At 40.3% G+C, this 17,765-nt stretch overlaps 1 non-coding gene across 1 annotated transcript; it reads left to right on the top strand.

Moving 5' to 3' along the window:
• Positions 1–17,138: 17,138 nt before the first annotated feature.
• On the top strand, positions 17,139–17,245 carry LOC133827789 (small nucleolar RNA R71). Its single transcript, XR_009890440.1, has one exon. It is a non-coding gene; the product is annotated as a small nucleolar RNA R71 (small nucleolar RNA).
• The last annotated feature ends 520 nt before the right edge of the window (positions 17,246–17,765 follow it).

The raw sequence follows: 17,765 nt of genomic DNA, 5'->3' as shown, positions 1-17,765 counted from the left end.
TATAACAAATTCTCCTTTAGAGATGTTGAAGCTTGAGAATTGTTGTCACATAACATATTCTCAAAGAATTCAACTTCTCTAGATTCAATCACAATATTAGACTCTAAGTCTAGTAGCCTATAAGCTTTACTATTGTTGGCATAACCAACAAAAGCACACTTTATGGCTCTTGAACCTAACTTTGTTCTATTAGGTTCGGTTTTCTTGCAATATGCAAGACACCCCCACACTTTGAAGTACCCTATGTTGGGTTTTCTTCCTTTCCATAACTCATATGGAGATATCTCATTTTTCTTCATCGGTATTCGATTAAGAATGTGACAAGCGGTTAAAAGCGCTTCACCCCATAAGTTGAAGTTCAACTTAGAAAACATCAACATAGAATTTATCATTTCTAGATAAGTCCTATTTTTCCTTTCGGCAACACCATTGTGTTGTGGTGTATAAGGTGCAGTGCACTAATGAATTATACCATTTTCTTCACAAAATGTATTGAATTCATTAGAAAAGTACTCTCCTCCTCTATCACTTCTTACCACCTTAATCTTTTTATTTAGTTGGTTTTCAACTTCTAATTTATACAATTTAAAAGCATCAAAAGTCTCATCTTTATGCTTTATAAGAAACACATAGGTATATCTACTAAAATCATCTATAAAAGTAAGAAAATACATTTTACCACCTCTAGTTAAAACACCATTTAATTCACAAAGATCACTATGGATTAAATCTAGTAAATTAGATGATCTTTCTACACGAGGAAATGGTTTCTTAATCATTTTTGCCTTAACACATGTTTCACATTTACCATAGTTTTTAATATTGCATGCAATCATACCACATTTTACTACTCTTTTCATGGTTGAAAAACCTATATGCGATAGTCTAAGATGCCACAAAAATAAAGAATCATACTCAACAATATAGGCGGAATTAACATTTTTATTGATAACATTGAAAGTTACATCATTGGTGCACAATTTAACCATACCCTCACAAGAGTACCCCTTTCCCAAAAATACATTTGATTTGGTAAGTATAAGTTTACCGGACTCAAAAACGGCTTTAATGCCGGGCTTGCCAAGCAAATCACCACTTACCAAGTTTCTACTCATTTCGGGAACATAAAGTACATTCACTAATGTAACTTTCTTGCCGGAGGTAAAGTAGACATCAATAGTACATTTGCCAAGTACCTTGGATTTGCCCTCATTGCCCATTTGTATCTCATGGTTGCCCTTTGACTCTTCAAAGGTCTTGAACAATGATTTGTCATAGGTGACATGGACGGTGGCACATGTGTCATACCACCACCCTTTCACCTTGCCTTGGACCGCATTCACCTCACTAAGGGTAGCAACTATGTTTTCCTCTTGAGTTGCGTTCACCTTAGGTCCTTGTTGGTCTTTTCTATGTCTATACTCTCTAGCATAGTGACCCTTTTTCCCACACACAAAGCAAGGACCTTTCTCGCCCTTAAACTTGTTTGGGTTGGTTTTTGGACCCAAAGGTTTCTCATTACCCTTTTTCCCTTTGTTTTTGGGATGTTTTGGTTGTGACACCGCATTTGCTTTGGAAGTCTCTCCATTAGACCCCTCCACAAGTTTATCTCTACATATCGATTCCTCTTCGATTCGAATATGCTTTTGGATCTCCTCCAAAGAATAATCCTCATTTTTATGAAGGATTCTTTTCCTATAGCTCTTCCAAGTTGGTGGTAATTTAGCCACTATAGCACCAACTTGAAAGGCCTCGGGAAGCTCAATCTTTAACACTTTCAATTTATTAACAATAATTTGCAATTCATGAATTCGAGGAAGAATAGGTTTATCACCAAAAAATTTGAAATCGAAGTATTGAGATATCAAAAACTTTTTGGTACCTTCCTCTTCCGCCTTAAACTTTTTCTCAAGTGCATCCCATATCTCCTTTGCCGATTTGGTCTCGGTGTAGAGGTCATAGAGCCTATCGGATAGGGCGTTGAGGATATGACCCCTACAAAGAAGATTGTCCTCCTCCCTCTTCCTTCTCTTCTCCACCTCCTCGGGAGTGTCTTTGTTGGATGGCTCGGCTAGAGGTGCCAAGGAAGACTCAAGGATGTAGGCGATTTTGAGAATGGTTAAAAGAAACCTCACCTTGTCTTGCCACCTAGTAAAATTGGATCCATCAAACCTATCCAATCTCACTAAGTCTTGGTTCATGATTTTGATTGTCTCCCCTTCCATTGAAACAAAAAGGTATAAGCTTTTGAATGTTAGGAAAAATAATATTGCCTCAATGGAAATGGTAAGATAATGTTACAACTCTAGACAATATATTACAAATAAATATTGATTGATTAAAAGTGTTACAACTCTATGACAAAAGGTACATGTAAATATAGAGAAAGAGGTAGAAGATGATAGAAATAGAAAATACAACTCTAAGACAAAATATACAAATAAACTAGAAGTAGTATAATGAAAAGATATAGATGAGATTACAACTCTAAAACAAAAGATACATGTAAAAGAGTGAATAATAGAAGAAAAGAAAAGCAATATAATAAAAGAACAAGAATAAGAACAATGAACAAAGAACTCTCACTCACACAACCAAAGTGAAGAGTATTGGGGATCACCAACTTGAACAAGGTTTGAAACCTTTGTCCAAAAGCTTATTTCCCCCTAACTCAAGCACTAAGGGATCTCTCACAGATTTTGGAAATGCTTTCTGGAATAATCAAGCCTCAAGGTGTTTCTAGCCAAGTGCTCTAGTGGATAGAAATGGTGTGTCTTACAAGTGAGCATTAGGCTCCTATTTATAGAGTTTAGAGACACCCTTTGAATTTCAAATTCCACCAACCCCCATGACTGTTACCAATGATAAATTGGGTGTTTTATGAAATTAAAATAGAGATTTGGGAGTTACTTGGCTGTTGGAAACGTTCAAAATTGGATAAAAACCGACTTAGTATGAATCTGTCAGCCACTAGCGCCGCGGCGCTAGTTTCAAGCGCCGCAGCCCTTGGTCAGTTTCAGCAACCAATTTTTTGAGTTTTTTCCAAAACGTTCCAATTTATTCCCACTTGATTTTGTAACTTCCATACACAATATGGGAGTTAAAATCACATCTCTATCAGCCATTTCTCATATGGCTTTATGAAATCCAATCTCAAATGTGTAACATATAATATACACATTATTGGGTAATATTTGGGAGTTACAAATTTGTGATGAATTTGTAACACCAAATATGTTACATGTTTGGATTTTTCACATATATCCAAATAATGTAACTCTCTATTATATGTTACAATATGTGACACTCTATGTCACATTTATTTAATCTAAAACATTATATTATAAAATAATATAATATTACATTATATTATAAAATAATATAACAAAGAATGCCTCTGAGGTTAGAAGTTTCATTGGATTGGCAGGTTATTACAGACGTTTCGTGGAAGGGTTCTCAAAGATTGCTAGTGCTTTGACTGAACTGACACGCAAGAATCAGAAATTTGTGTGGTCAGATAAGTGTGAGAACAGCTTCCAGGAACTGAAGCAGAGATTGATTACATCTCCGATTCTGAGTCTTCCGACAGATCTGAAGAAGTTTGTGATTTACTGTGATGCTTCTCATCAGGGTTTGGGCTGTGTTCTGATGCAGTCAGAGAAGGTGATTGCCTATGCTTCTCGTTAGTTGAAGGAGTATGAAAAGAGGTATCCTACTCATGATCTAGAGTTAGCAGCAGTGGTCTTTGCTTTAAAGATATGGAGGCATTATCTCTATGGAGAGAAGTGCGAGATCTATACAGACCACAAGAGCCTGAAATACTTCTTCACCCAGAAAGACTTGAATATGAGGTAGAGGCATTGGGTGTAATTAGTAAAAGATTATGATTGTGAGATCCTGTATCATCCAGGAAAGGCCAACGTGGTAGCTGATGCTTTAAGCCGGAAGGGTCTGGGACAAATTTATGGCATGAGGTTGATAGCCAGAGAATTAGCAGATGATATGACCAGAGCTGGTATAGAGTTGCTGGTGGGCCAGTTGGCTAACATTACGCTACAGTCTACGCTGTTAAAGAGAATTAAGGAGGGTCAGTTGAATGATCCACAGCTGATCAAGATCAGAGAGGATGTTCTGGCTGGAGTATCTAAAGATTATACAGTGTCTGAGGTAGGCTTGTTGAGATACAATGGGCGGATATGTGTTCCGTTAGACACTACGTTGAGGCGAGAGATTCTAGATGAATCTCATACTACACCTTACTATTTGCATCCAGGCACCACGAAGATGTATCAGGATGTAAGATCGTTGTATTGGTGGCCGGGGATGAAGAGAGATGTAGTAGAGTATGTGGCTAAGTGCTTGACATGTCAGCAGGTCAAGGCTGAGCATCAGAGGCCGGCAGGGCTACTGCAGCCTCTGGATATCCCAGAGTGGAAGTGGGAAGACATCACAATGGATTTTGTGGTGGGTTTACCCAGGACTGTTGGTCAGCATGATTCTATTTGGGTGATAGTGGATCGCTACACCAAGCCAGCTCACTTTCTGCCAGTGAGGACTACTTATACAGTTGACCAGTATGCAGATCTCTATGTGAGAGAGATTGTGAGACTCCATGGTGTGCCTAGGTCGATCGTGTCAGATCGAGACCCTACTTTTACTTCCAAGTTTTGGGGAAGTTTGCAAAAAGCCATGGGGACGCAGTTGAAGTTCAGTACTGCTTATCATCCTTAGACAGATGGGAAATCTGAAAGGACGATCCAGATATTAGAGGACATGCTGAGGGCATGTGTGCTGGATTTTGGTGGATCTTGGAGTAAGTATCTGCCTTTGATAGAATTCTTCTATAACAACAGTTACCAGTCTACCATTGGAGTTGCACCTTATGAGATGCTGTATGGTAGGAAGTGTAGATCTCCCATTCATTGGGATGAGACAGGTGAAAGGAGATACTTAGGTCCTGAGGCAGTTCAGAGGACCAGTGAGGCCATAGAGAAGATTAGAGCTAGAATGCTTACTTCTCAGAGTAGACAGAAGAGCTATACAGTCCCAAATGCACGAACGTGGAATTCCAGGTAGGAGACTATGTCTTCCTTAGAGTCTCACCATGGAAAGGGGTGAGAAGGTTTGGGAAGAAGGGCAAGCAGAGCCCCAGATTTGTAGGTCCATTGGAGATCCTAGAGAGGATTGGTCAGGTGGCTTACAGGTTGGCTTTGCCACCGGCGTTGTCGGCCGTGCATAATGTGTTTCATGTTTCAGCTCTTCGGAGGTATGTGCCTGGTGTTAATCATATTTTGAACTATGATGATCTGGAGCTCGAGGCAGATCTCTCCTATGAGGAACAACCTGTCCAGATACTTGACAGAAAAGATAAGGTCCTCAGGAATAAGACGATACCTTTGGTTAAGGTATTGTGGAGGAACAGCAAGGTCGAGGAAGCGACTTGGGAGCTGGAGTCAGACATGCAGAATCAGTTTCCCGAGCTGTTTAGGTAAATTTTGAGGACGAAATTTCTGTAAGGAGGGGATAGTTGTAATGCCCCGAACTCTCCAATATGGTTTAATGGTGGGAATAGTAGGCCGGGAGGGTCATACTTGTTTAATTATGCCATTAATTGATAATATGCATGTATATGTGAATTATACTATGGTATGATGTTATATGCGTGCATGCGGGTCCACATTTGAATAATTATGTTGTTTTGTTAATTTGGCCCATTGAGGGTGAATATGTGTATTTGGGTGCATAACTTGATTTGTGAATGAGATTCCATTATTATGGAGATATATTCGAGCTATTCAGCATGAGACGATCATATAGAGTGGATTAGCAGTTTTGTCATAACGGGGTCAATTTTGGGGTAATAGGAATGTTTATTTGATGATAAATTGGGAATATTTGAGATCAGGGTGAAATTTAAGAGGTTTTGACTATAATGTCCCCGGGGGTGTTTTTGGGACCCCGAGCACTAGGTTTTATTTGAGGTTACTTAAGCTTGAAGTAGTTGTCAGATAGAACGTACGATCAGAAAATCTTTCGTTCTCTCTCTTTAGTTCATTTTCGCCACCCGAAGCATTTTTTAAGAAATCTTGAGTTCTAGGAGTCGGAATCAAGCGAGGATCGATGCATAGCGATCCTAGGAAAGATTAGAAGCTTCTTAACTGAAGGATTTGACGGAAAACAACCCAATCGAAGGTAATCGAAGTTTAAGTTTTGAGTTTTTCCGAGTTTCCAAGCTTTGAATTGATTTTGTGAATCGTTGAGTTTTCAGTTCGTTTGACCTTGGGTTTTGAGGGTTTTGAAGTATTGGGAAGCTTGGGAACTTTGTTTTGATGATTGGGGAATGTTTAGGTATGAATTTGGAGGCTTTGGTGTGACGCCCCACATCACTATGGCTGCTTTCTGGAATGCCGACTGGTCCTACAAACCAAGACAAGTCTTTCCAGCGTGCTTTGTCCTCACTGGCACACTTTCTGGGAAAATTTCCCAGGAGGTCACCCATCCCTAGATTACTCCAGGCCAAGCACGTTTAACCATGGAGTTCTCAAGTGGTGGGCTACCGAAAAGAAGATGCACCTTCCTGATATAGGTAGTACCCATCAATCCATTTAAGCCTCTTCAACTGTGTAGTCCCATACCTACATAGTCTTAGAATCATTACACTTGACCTTCCCCAGGCGGTGTGGGATTGCACAGCTTACCCGGTCTTTCCCCTTACGGATCACGGGATTCTGACTGTCACATTTGGAGTGTTAAAAATATGTTTGGGAGTGGCCCAGAGTTGAGGGTTGCGGCCCTGCTTCGAAGAAGCAGGTGGGAGTTTTTGTACCTGCTGGGCGCCGCGGCCCTTGCTTCAGGAAACTCTGGGGGCCGCGGTCCAAGGTGCCAAGGCCGCAGCCCTTGCCCAGTTTTCGCCCCGTTTGCTCGTTTTGACCCCGGGAACTTAGCTATGGGCCTCGGGAGTGTCCCTACTACTTGGATTAGTTTGGATTAATCTTCCGGAGGCTAGATATTGGTGTGGAAACCTATGTTGATCATTATTATTAATGATGTCCCGTGTTTGGTTATGATTAGGTGACCGCTAAAGGACTAAAGGTTGATCGCTCTCAAGGGTCGTTCTTTTTATCATTCTAGCTCGAATCTGAGGTAAGAAAACAGTGTATGAATACAGCTGCACCCTGTATATGTATATGACATGCGTGATTATTACTGAGACATGTTGGTTGATAAATGTGGACATGGATTGCATATTATATGCTAGTGAATGTTGTATACTTGTACATGTACTGATTAGTCAGGGTTACTGACCTAAGAGTCAGGGATGGCACAGCGTCATGAACGCAGGGCCAAATGAAGATTAAATCTAATCAATATCGGCATTGAATGACTCTATGGAATTAATGCTGGACCGACCCTAAGGTCGATGAAACTTATAAGCGCTTGGCTAGTCTATGACTAGTTACTCAGAGCCAGGGCACAGGGCCCCGGTGACTGCTTGTCACATGGCTAGGGAACGATGTTCCAAGATTATGACTCTATGGTCATGAGGAAGGTTATGTTGGTGACTAATCACCACGCACCTATCCTGTTTAAGCTATGAAAGGTTCATTATCTGTTAAGCCCTGGTGATCCTATTGTTGCGATATTTTTGCTATGCAAGTGCACACAGTCGCAATTTGTAATAAAATGGTAAAAACCAAGCATCGTCCTCAATGACTGATTTATCAATTACCAGTCAATTAACTTCTTGTTCTATTTGATAAATTAAAATTCTTGATTTTTGTAAACACAGCAAAAGAAACTATAAAGTGCAGAAACAATAATTGAAAATTAAATGGAATAACAACTAATAGTAAAACTTTTAATTTAACCACTGAAAAAACAATTAGGATATTTAATCTCATCAACTATCCTCCCTATTATTCTCTAATGCAAAGTATAAGTTCTTCTTCTTTTTACCTAATTCAATTAACAAGTTGATACAGCAGCCTATAATCATACTATGAATTATAAACTCAACCTAGGTGACAATTTCCTATATTTCTATGGTAAATTGAACCACAAAGGTAGCATTAATCTTGACAACTTAATAAACAGTTACACAATTAATTCAGATACTTTCGTTCTAAATTAGAATTATGTCCAATGTAACCACAACAGATTTAAATCTCACTTCTCAGATTTTGACTTAAAAACATGTATGTCTGACTATAGATGGCCAATCAATAATCAGTCTATAAGAACAGGTTATATGGAATTGATTAAGATTGAAGAAGAAGAGAATTAAAATTGCATTAGTTCATAATAGGGGTTCAAGTGATTCAATTAAACATCCTAAACAGAAAATTAGTTCATAATCATAATGCTAATCACAACAAAAATTAAATATAACATCAGGAAGAAGAAGAAAAACATGTAAAAATACTCCAAGCCTTCAAAACCAGAACTCCTCCACAGTCCGTACGTCTCCTCTTTTGTGTTTTTCGCCATATTAAAACCTAGGATTGAATTTTTAAAAGAGGCGGGCCGCGGCTCTACATGCACCATGCCGCAGCCCGTGTCAAAATTTCTGGGCGAAATGCTCTTTCCATGCCGCGGCATTAGTCAGCCATGCCACGGCTCGTGTCGAAGAATTCTGGGTTGATGCCCATCTATGCCGCGGCCTTCTCTAGCCATGCCGCGGCCCGAGGATCTCCTTCAAAATAGTGGTTCTGTTTCACCACCTAGCCGTGGCTCTACTTTGCTCATGCCGTGACTCTTAAGGGATTTCTCAATTTTTCAAGTTTTCATCCCAAAAATTCACCAACACTTCCAAATTATGTTGAGATCCATTCTTTCTCGAAATATGTTGAAAAACTTGGTTATTTCTTCCCTTTCTTTGACATTTTCTTCCAAGTGCTCAATTCTTCCTGATATTCACAAAGACAGACAAACAAAGCATAAACCCGCACTAAATGAAAGAAAAATGAAATAAAAGACTACTTAAAACATCACCTAAACATGACAAAAACTAGACTCAACAAACTCCCCCAAACTTAACCTTTACTCGCCCTCGAGTAAAGACCAAGTTAAACTAACAAAAAGAAACAAACACAAAATGAACAAGCTAAACCATCATTACCATCTACACTACTTTGCCAAAACTCATGAAATCTCAATTGCAATATTAATAACCAGAATTTCAGCTCAATTGCCTTAAAGTCCAATTTGTAAAGTTCAATTAGGGTAATCAATAATATATCACGAAAATGACTACAACACTTGGACTCTATCATATATGCTCAACTCATTCCAGACAATTCCACAAACCAATTTTTCAATATGCTTGCATTACTTGACCTTCTCCACTAATGTCAATAACACGTGTTTTGAAATCAAAAGGACTTTCACAGGTTATAGCGTTAGGCTTAGGCAAGGGTAGATGAAATTATCATTTAGGCTCAACATTACCATAAGCATATAAACTTTGCACCCAATCTTGATATTCACAACACAATTTAACACAACCCAAAGATCCTCTTTATTTGCAAAGATTGAGAAATTTAAACACTAGAGAGTTTTTTTTTTTTATATATACTATCTTTCCCCCAAACTTATGCATTTTAATGGGGACATCAAAAGAAAAATAGTTTCTCTCAAATCTCTTTTTGTTTTTTTTTTATATTGCCAACACCAATACACAAGAGTAATACCCATTATAAATCAATCCCCTTTTATATTTTATAAGCTCATGGTACAAATCTAGGAAATGAAAAATAATAAAGTATTCGGTTAAGCTCAGAACAAGTGTTTAACAATAAAAGGTCGACTTTTAGGCTCAAAGAGGGTATCTAGGGAAAATTAAATCAAGGTTGGCTTGAAAAGCACAATCGATCCAATAAAATTGCCTAAATCACTTTTCAAAACACATGTCATCAAGGATTTCGTCTCAAAGGCCAAATAATGCAAGTTCTATCAAATTCAAATTGTCATACCACCAACCCTAGTCAAACACATATAATAAAATCCAAAATGTTGCATTTTCAAAACATATTAAAAATTTCCCACAAAACTTTTAAATTAAACTCTAAAACAATTGAACCAAGCACACAGTTGAATTCAATTTCCTTTTCACGAGCAAAAACAAAGCAACAACAGACAAGAATGATGGCTTAACAGTTACACTAAACAACACAGAAAATAACACAACAGACTAAAAGCTAAACTAAACAACGCACAAAACAAAAATAAAACAAAATAAGCTCCCCCCAAAACTTAAGATGCACATTGTCCCCAATGTGATAAAGAAAAGAACAAAGGAAGAGAACTTACCTGACGCCACATCAGTATGGCGGAGGAGGTGGTGGAGGCGGCCACTGGTATGGAGAGTACTGCGGCGGAGGAGTGAAGTAATTCTCATCAGCAGAGCTCATAGTCCACCTCGTTACTAAGGCATTCAACTCCTCTATGTGAACCCGCCCATACTCATTTTGTTGCACCATAAAATCATTATAATGCTGATTTTGCGCATGATGCGATTGGATTAAGTATTGATTTTGTTTAATAAGATAATCCAATCGATCATGCGTGCGCTGCGTGTGCTAATCAATAGGTCTACCAATTGCCAAATTCGAAGGTGGGTTACTGGGACCTGCTTCATCTGCTTCCTCCTCCTCAGCTTGATCAATGTCCACTGGTTCATCAGCTCGGCTACGCTTATTATGCTGGCTAGAGGCAGGCGGCGTAAGAGAAGCCGAAGGGAATGCCGTAAACATAGCCTGATTGATTGGCCCCATTGGCTTCCGGACTAGATCGCTTGGGTAGACTGGTACCTCATAAGTGTTGCATAGGGTTGAGAGGAAAGTACCATGGGCAACACCAGCTGTAGTATTGAATCTGCTGATATTGCGAATGTTGTAGTGAATTATTCGGCCCACATCAACTTTCATTTTGGTCATGATAGCATAAACCAACAAGCAGCGCTCTCTATCAACAGTAGAAAGATGAGAGGCCGGCAATAAACGTGAACTTACAAAATAAACCCATGCCTTCGCAATTGGATTGAGCTGCCACCTGTTCATGTCTTTGGGCTTTCCATTATGATAGTTGAATCGCGCACCTTCCATACTCAGAACTGCAGCCACAGCATCATAGTCTGGCTCATCAAAATGGGCCAACTGCCAATGTTCGTCCTCTTGTGCAGACAATGAAGGGAGGTGCAGTAATTGGTTAAATGAATAAGATTCCGTAGGCACCATTTTACCCCTAACAAAATTTTGCTTTTCTGCATCAAGATATGGGAAGTTGGCAAAGAATTCAAACATCTGAGAGTAGTTGGCCGCTCCCACACAGGTAGAGTCGCAGAAGAAACCTCAATTATGTCGCAATATTTCAGCTCTGATGATATCATAAGCAGGGTTTTGTACCAAGGGTGCCTCATGAAACTCAAATCCCCTTTCCCTTACCACAGATTTCTTATGAATCTTTTTAAACAAGTCAGCTGCTTCCTTATTGACAAATAATTGCGTGTCATAATCAGCCGGGGGAGGTGGTGGTGGTTGAGTGTGGGATGAGGAGGCTTTCTTTGAGGGGGTACCTCTCAGAGGATTTCTCTTAGGACCCATTTTTTTTCAATACAAGAACAGACTAAACCCCCAAATTGGTTTTCAAGAACTTGAGTACAACTTCTCCTTGGTTTCACTCCCCCAAAAATTTCTAAGTAACAAAATCAAATAGCCCAACCACTAATCCCAGAAAAACAATTGACAAACCCCTTAAATGTCTCACAAGAAAAGCATAAAACAGTTCACAATACCACAATGTAATCTATTCTCCAATCTAAAGCACTAGAATAGATGTGAGACACTTACTTGAATGGCACAAGACTTCTCCTTTTTGTTTCTTTGGCTGATGAAAGTCTCAAGAATTGAGAGAGAAGAGGAGGCTTGAGTAGGATGGCAAATTGTGGAAGTGAAAGTGAATGAGAATGATGGCTAATTTTAGGGCTTTTTACCCCAGATTTCGGACACGGGCCGCGGCATTACTTTGACCATGCCGCGGCATTACTTTGACCATGCCGCGGCATCATGGTATCCATGCCGCGACCCGCCTCTCTTTTCTGGGAAAAACTGGGTTTCAATGCCGCGGCCCGCCCCTAGACTTCAAAATTCGTGGGCCTCTGGAACCCCCAATGCTGCGGCATTATATGGCTATGCCGCGGCCCTTAAGGATTCTCCATTTTTTTTTCCTGATTTTTTTGAGTTTTTTTTTTATTTTTCACGTTTTTCACAATTCTAAAAGTCTAAAAATAAACCAAATATCCATTGTTTACAAATACAAAAGTATAATAAATAACACATAAAACATAGGGTGCCTCCTACAAGCGCTGTCGTTAACGTCATTTAGCCGGACGCTGAACCCCTCTTCAGAGAGGCTTCAGAAGGAGAATAGACTTTGCTTGATCAAAACTACCACCCAAGTAGGGCTTCAATCTCTGACCATTGACTTTAAAGGAATCACCTGAGTTGCCCCGAACTTCTACAGAACCATATGGAGAAACCTGAACAACAATGAATGGCCCTGACCATCTTGACTTCAATTTGCCAGGAAATAGTCGCAGTCTTGAATTAAAAAGAAGTACCTGCTGCCCTGGTTGGAACTCTTTCCTGATTAAGTTATTTTCATGCCAAGCCTTTGTTCTTTCTTTATAAATCTTGGCGTTCTCATAAGCCTCATTTCTGAACTCGTCAAGTTCATTCAGTTGCAACAACCTTCGTTCACTAGCGGCACTCCAATCAAAAGTTAACTTCTTCATAGCCCAGAATGCCCTATGCTCCAGTTCAACTGGTAAATGACACGCTTTACCGAACACCAACCTGTAAGGAGACATGCCTATTGGTGTCTTGAATGCAGTTCTGTAAGCCCAAATCGCATCATCTAACTTCTTCGACCAATTTTTCCTCGAACTGTCAACGGTCTTCTCAAGGATGCTTTTGATTTCTCTGTTTGAAACTTCAGCTTGCCCATTTGATTGAGGATGGTAAGGCAAAGCTTTTCGATGATATACTCCATAACGAGCCAGCAATGCATCAAGTTGTTTATTCACAAAGTGTTTCCCTTCATCACTAATCAGAGCTCGGGGAGTGCCAAATCTAGTAAAAATATGTTTATGCAGAAAATTAAGCACAGTTTTACCGTCATTGGCTCTAGTTGCTGCAGCCTCCACCCATTTGGATACATAATCTACTGCCAATAGAATATATTCATTGTTGTAAGATGGTGGAAAAGGCCCCATGAAATCGATGCCCCATACATCAAACAGTTCCACTTCAAGAATCCCCTGTAAAGGCATTTCATTTCTCCTCGAGATATTACCAATTCGCTGACATCTATCACAAGCCTTGACAAAAACATTGACATCCTTGAATAATGAAGGCCAATAGAAACCACTTTGTAATACCTTGGCCGCCGTTCTTGATGTCCCAAAGTGCCCTCCACATTATTGAGTGTGAAAGTGATTAAGAATGGACTGCATCTCTTCTTCAGGAACACACCTTCTGATAATCTGATCCACACAATGCCTATAGAGAATAGGTTCCTCCCAATAGTAGTGTTTCACCTCAGAAAAGAATTTCTTTAATTGCTGCTTTGACATTTCAGGAGGCACAATCTTGGCAACCAAGAAGTTCACTATGTCAGCAAACCAAGGGACAGCTAAAGTCTCACTTACCCCAAACAACTACTCATCAGGAAAGTGATCATTGATTTGCATTGCTTTCTTATTTTCAGTCTCCTCCACTTCAAGTCTAGAGAGATGATCAGCTACCACATTCTCGCTGCCCTTCTTGTCACGAATTTCCATGTCAAATTCTTGAAGCAAAAGAATCCATCTAATCAGGCGGGGCTTGGCATCTTTCTTTGACATCAAGTATTTAATGGTAGAGTGATCAGTATAGACAATCACTTTGTTACCAATCAGATATGGTCTGAATTTGTCACAAGCAAACACAATAGCTAGCAACTCTTTTTCTGTAGTAGCATAATTCAGCTGAGCATCATTTAGAGTCCGACTAGCATAATAAATAGACCTGAATACCCTGTCAATTCGTTGTCCCAAAACTGCCCCCACTGCGTAGTCACTGGCATCACACATCAACTCAAAAGGCAATTCCCAATTCGGAGCTATCACAATTGGAGCAGAAATAAGCTTTTCTTTCAAGAAATTGAAAGCCCTCAAACATTCGTCATTAAAATCAAAGACAACTCCATTCATAAGCAGATTCGAGAGAGGCTTGGACACCTTAGAGAAATCTTTTATGAATCTTCGATAGAACCCAGCGTGACCAAGAAAACTTCTAACACCTTTGACTGAAACTGGTGGAGGCAGCTTTTCAATGGTAGAAATTTTTGCTCTATCTACCTCAATTCCCTCACTCGAAATTTTATGGCCAAGAACAATCCCCTCTTTCACCATAAAATGGTATTTCTCCCAATTCAACACCAGATTAGCATTCTCACAACGGTTCAACACGTTCTCCAAGTTACCCAAACATAGGTCAAATGATGAGCCAAAAACAGAGAAATCATCCATGAATATCTCAATACACCGTTCTACCATGTCTGAAAATATGGCCATCATGCACCGTTGAAATGTTGCAGGGGCATTACATAGTCCAAATGGCATTCTCCTGAAAGCAAATGTGCCATAAGGACATATAAATGTTGTTTTCTCTTGATCCTCTGGTGCAATAGCAATCTGGTGATACCCTGAATACCCATCCAAGAAACAGTAGTAGCTATGGCCTGCCAATCTGTCAAGCATCTGATCAAGGAAAGGCAAAGGAAAATGATCCTTCCTTGTTGCCTTGTTGAGCTTGCGGTAATCTATACAAATCCGCCACCCCGTTACAGTTCTTGTTGGAATGAGTTCATTGTTCTCATTTTTCACCACTGTCATACCACCCTTTTTAGGTACCACTTGCACAGGGCTCACCCATGCGCTATCAGAAATTGGGTAGATCACCCCAACATCCAACCATTTAAGAATTTGCTCAAATACTACTTCCTTCATGGCTGGATTGAGTCTTCTCTGGGCTTCTATTGATGGCTTGCTATTCTCCTCCAATAAGATTTTATGCATCACTGTCGATGGGCTTATTCCTCTAATATCCGCCAAGGTCCACCCAATGGCCAATTTATGCTCCCTTAAAACCCTCAACAGTTTCTCCAATTCTATCTTTGACAGGTCAGCTGACACAATGACAGGTAAAGTTTCATTCTCTCCCAAATAAGCATATCGCAAGTGATCTGGGAGGACCTTCAATTCCAGCTGTGGTGGCTGCTGAATGGATGTTAGTGGTTTATCAGGCGCATCTGCTAATTCTTGAAACTTCTTCCAGTATGGCAAGAAGGAGTTGATCCAGTTCACACAATCTCTTATCTCAGCATCATCATCATCGACCTCATCACCCAATAATACTGCCTCTAAGGCATCACTACTCATCCTTCTCTTGGAGACTGCCTTCTCTATCACATCGACACTATAACAACTGTCAGTAGCCACCGGATACTTCATGGACTTGAAGACATTAAAGACCACCTCATCTCCTTGAACTCTAAGCTTAAGCTCTCCTTTGTGAACATCAATAAGAGCTTGGCCTGTGGCTAGAAATGGCCTACCGAGAATAATTGGTACATCTGTATCCTCCTCCATGTCTAGAACGATTAAGTCAGCTGGAAATATGAACTTATCCACCTTCACAAGAACATCTTCAATAATACCTCGTGGATGTGTCAACGATCGGTCTACTAGCTGTAAAGTAACAGTTGTTGGTTTTGCCTCCCCCAAACCAAGTCTTCTAAACACAGATAAGGGCATCAGATTAATACTCGCCCCCAGATCACATAAAGCATGTTTGCATTCAAATTTTCCAATGGTGCAAGGTATGGTGAAGCTCCCCGGATCTCTCAGCTTTTGGGGTAGCTTTCTCTGTAATATCGCACTGCACTCTTCAGTGAGTGCTACAGTCTCATAGTCCTCCATCCTCATTTTCTTTGACAGAATCTCCTTCATGAATTTCACATAACTGGGCATCTGCTCCAAGGCCTCAGCAAAAGGAATGTTTATGTGCAGCTTTTTAAACACCTCTAAAAACTTAGAAAACTGTTTATCTAGTGTAGTCTTTCTAAGTCTCTGAGGGTATGGAACTCGAACTGACTGCTCAATAACAACTGGCGGACTCTTTTCTGGAAGCTGGTGGCCTTCAGTAACCCTTTCTGAATCAGACTGTCCACTCATCTCTTTATTCTGAACCACTGCCTGTGGAAGTCTAGGCTGCTCAGTCTGCTTCCCACTCCTCAGAGTAATTGCCTGAACTTGCTCCTCAGGGTTGACTTCAGTATTACTGGGCAAATTTCCCTGCGGTCTGTTATTAAGCATGTTGGCCAACTGCCCAACTTGTGTTTCCAGGTTTCTGATAGAAGATCTAGTCTCTGTCATAAACTGAGTTTGAGTATTGGTGAGGGTCAACAATGCAGCTTGCAGTTCATTAGGCCTCTCAGGTTGAGCTTGATTCATTGATTGTTGAGGCCTAGGCTGTTGTGAGGAAGAGGCTTGATGCATAGGTGACTGAGGCATATTATTCTGAAATTGGCCCTGAAACTGAGGTTGCTGGCCCTGATTATTCCTCCAAGAAAAATTAGGATGATTTCGCCATCCAGGATTGTAAGAATTGGCGAAAGGATTATTTACTGGCCTCTGAAAGTTTCCCACCGCTTGAACCTGAGCTTGATCCATCGGAGTGTTACTATTAATACTGGTAGGGCATTGATCAAAAGAGTGAGGACCACCACAAATTTCACACCTAACTGCCATTTGAACCACATTAGCAGATACAGTGCTCTGTTGTAACTGTTTTGTCAGGGAGGCTACTTGTGCTGTTAGAGTAGTGATTGCATCCAGCTCATGCACCCCAGCTACCTTTCTGACTCCTGATGATCTTTCCTCAGACCACTGATGATTGTTTGTGGCCATGTCCTCCAGCAGCTCATAAGCACCAGTTGCACTCTTGCTCATAAACGTACCACCCGTTGCAGCATCAATAATGGTTCTGGTTGTAGGACATAAACCATTGTAAAAATTCTGTACTAGCATCCACTGTTCAATGCCATGATGAGGACATCTTCTCAAGAGTTCCTTAAACCGTTCCCAAGCTTCATACAAAGACTCTCCATCATTCTGGCAAAAATTGTTGATCTGTCCCCTCAATTTAGCAGCTTTGGACGGAGGGAAGAATTTTGACAAAAACTTCTGAGCTAGATCTTGCCAGGTGACAATAGAGTTTGGTTGCAGCGAGTTCAGCCAACTTTTAGCTCTGTCCCTCAGAGAAAATGGGAAAAGCCTCAGTTTAATTGCGTCATCACTCACCCCATTGTATCTGAAAGTTCCACACAGCTCCAAAAAATTAGACAAATGGGTGTGAGGATCTTCAGAAGGCAACCCATTAAATTGCATAGAGGATTGCACCATTTGTAGAATAGCTGGCTTGATTTCAAAATTGTTAGCCTCTACAGCTAGTGGGCGTATACTATTTTGTACTCCCGTCAGAGTGGGCAGTACATAATCTCTCAGGCTCCTCTCAGCATTATTCTGAGCCTGACCCCCTTGTATAACTCCAGGAATTAAAGCATTCTTGCCATCCCCTTCATTCTGTGCCATCTTCACAGACTTCTGGGCCTCCCTCTTGTTCTTTCTGTTTTGCTTGCAGGACTTTTCAATCTCAAGATTCAAA

The sequence above is a fragment of the Humulus lupulus genome, chromosome 3 (assembly GCF_963169125.1).
Source record: "Humulus lupulus chromosome 3, drHumLupu1.1, whole genome shotgun sequence".
NCBI classification, from domain to species: domain Eukaryota; kingdom Viridiplantae; phylum Streptophyta; class Magnoliopsida; order Rosales; family Cannabaceae; genus Humulus; species Humulus lupulus.
This window is presented reverse-complemented; position numbering and strand designations above follow the sequence as displayed.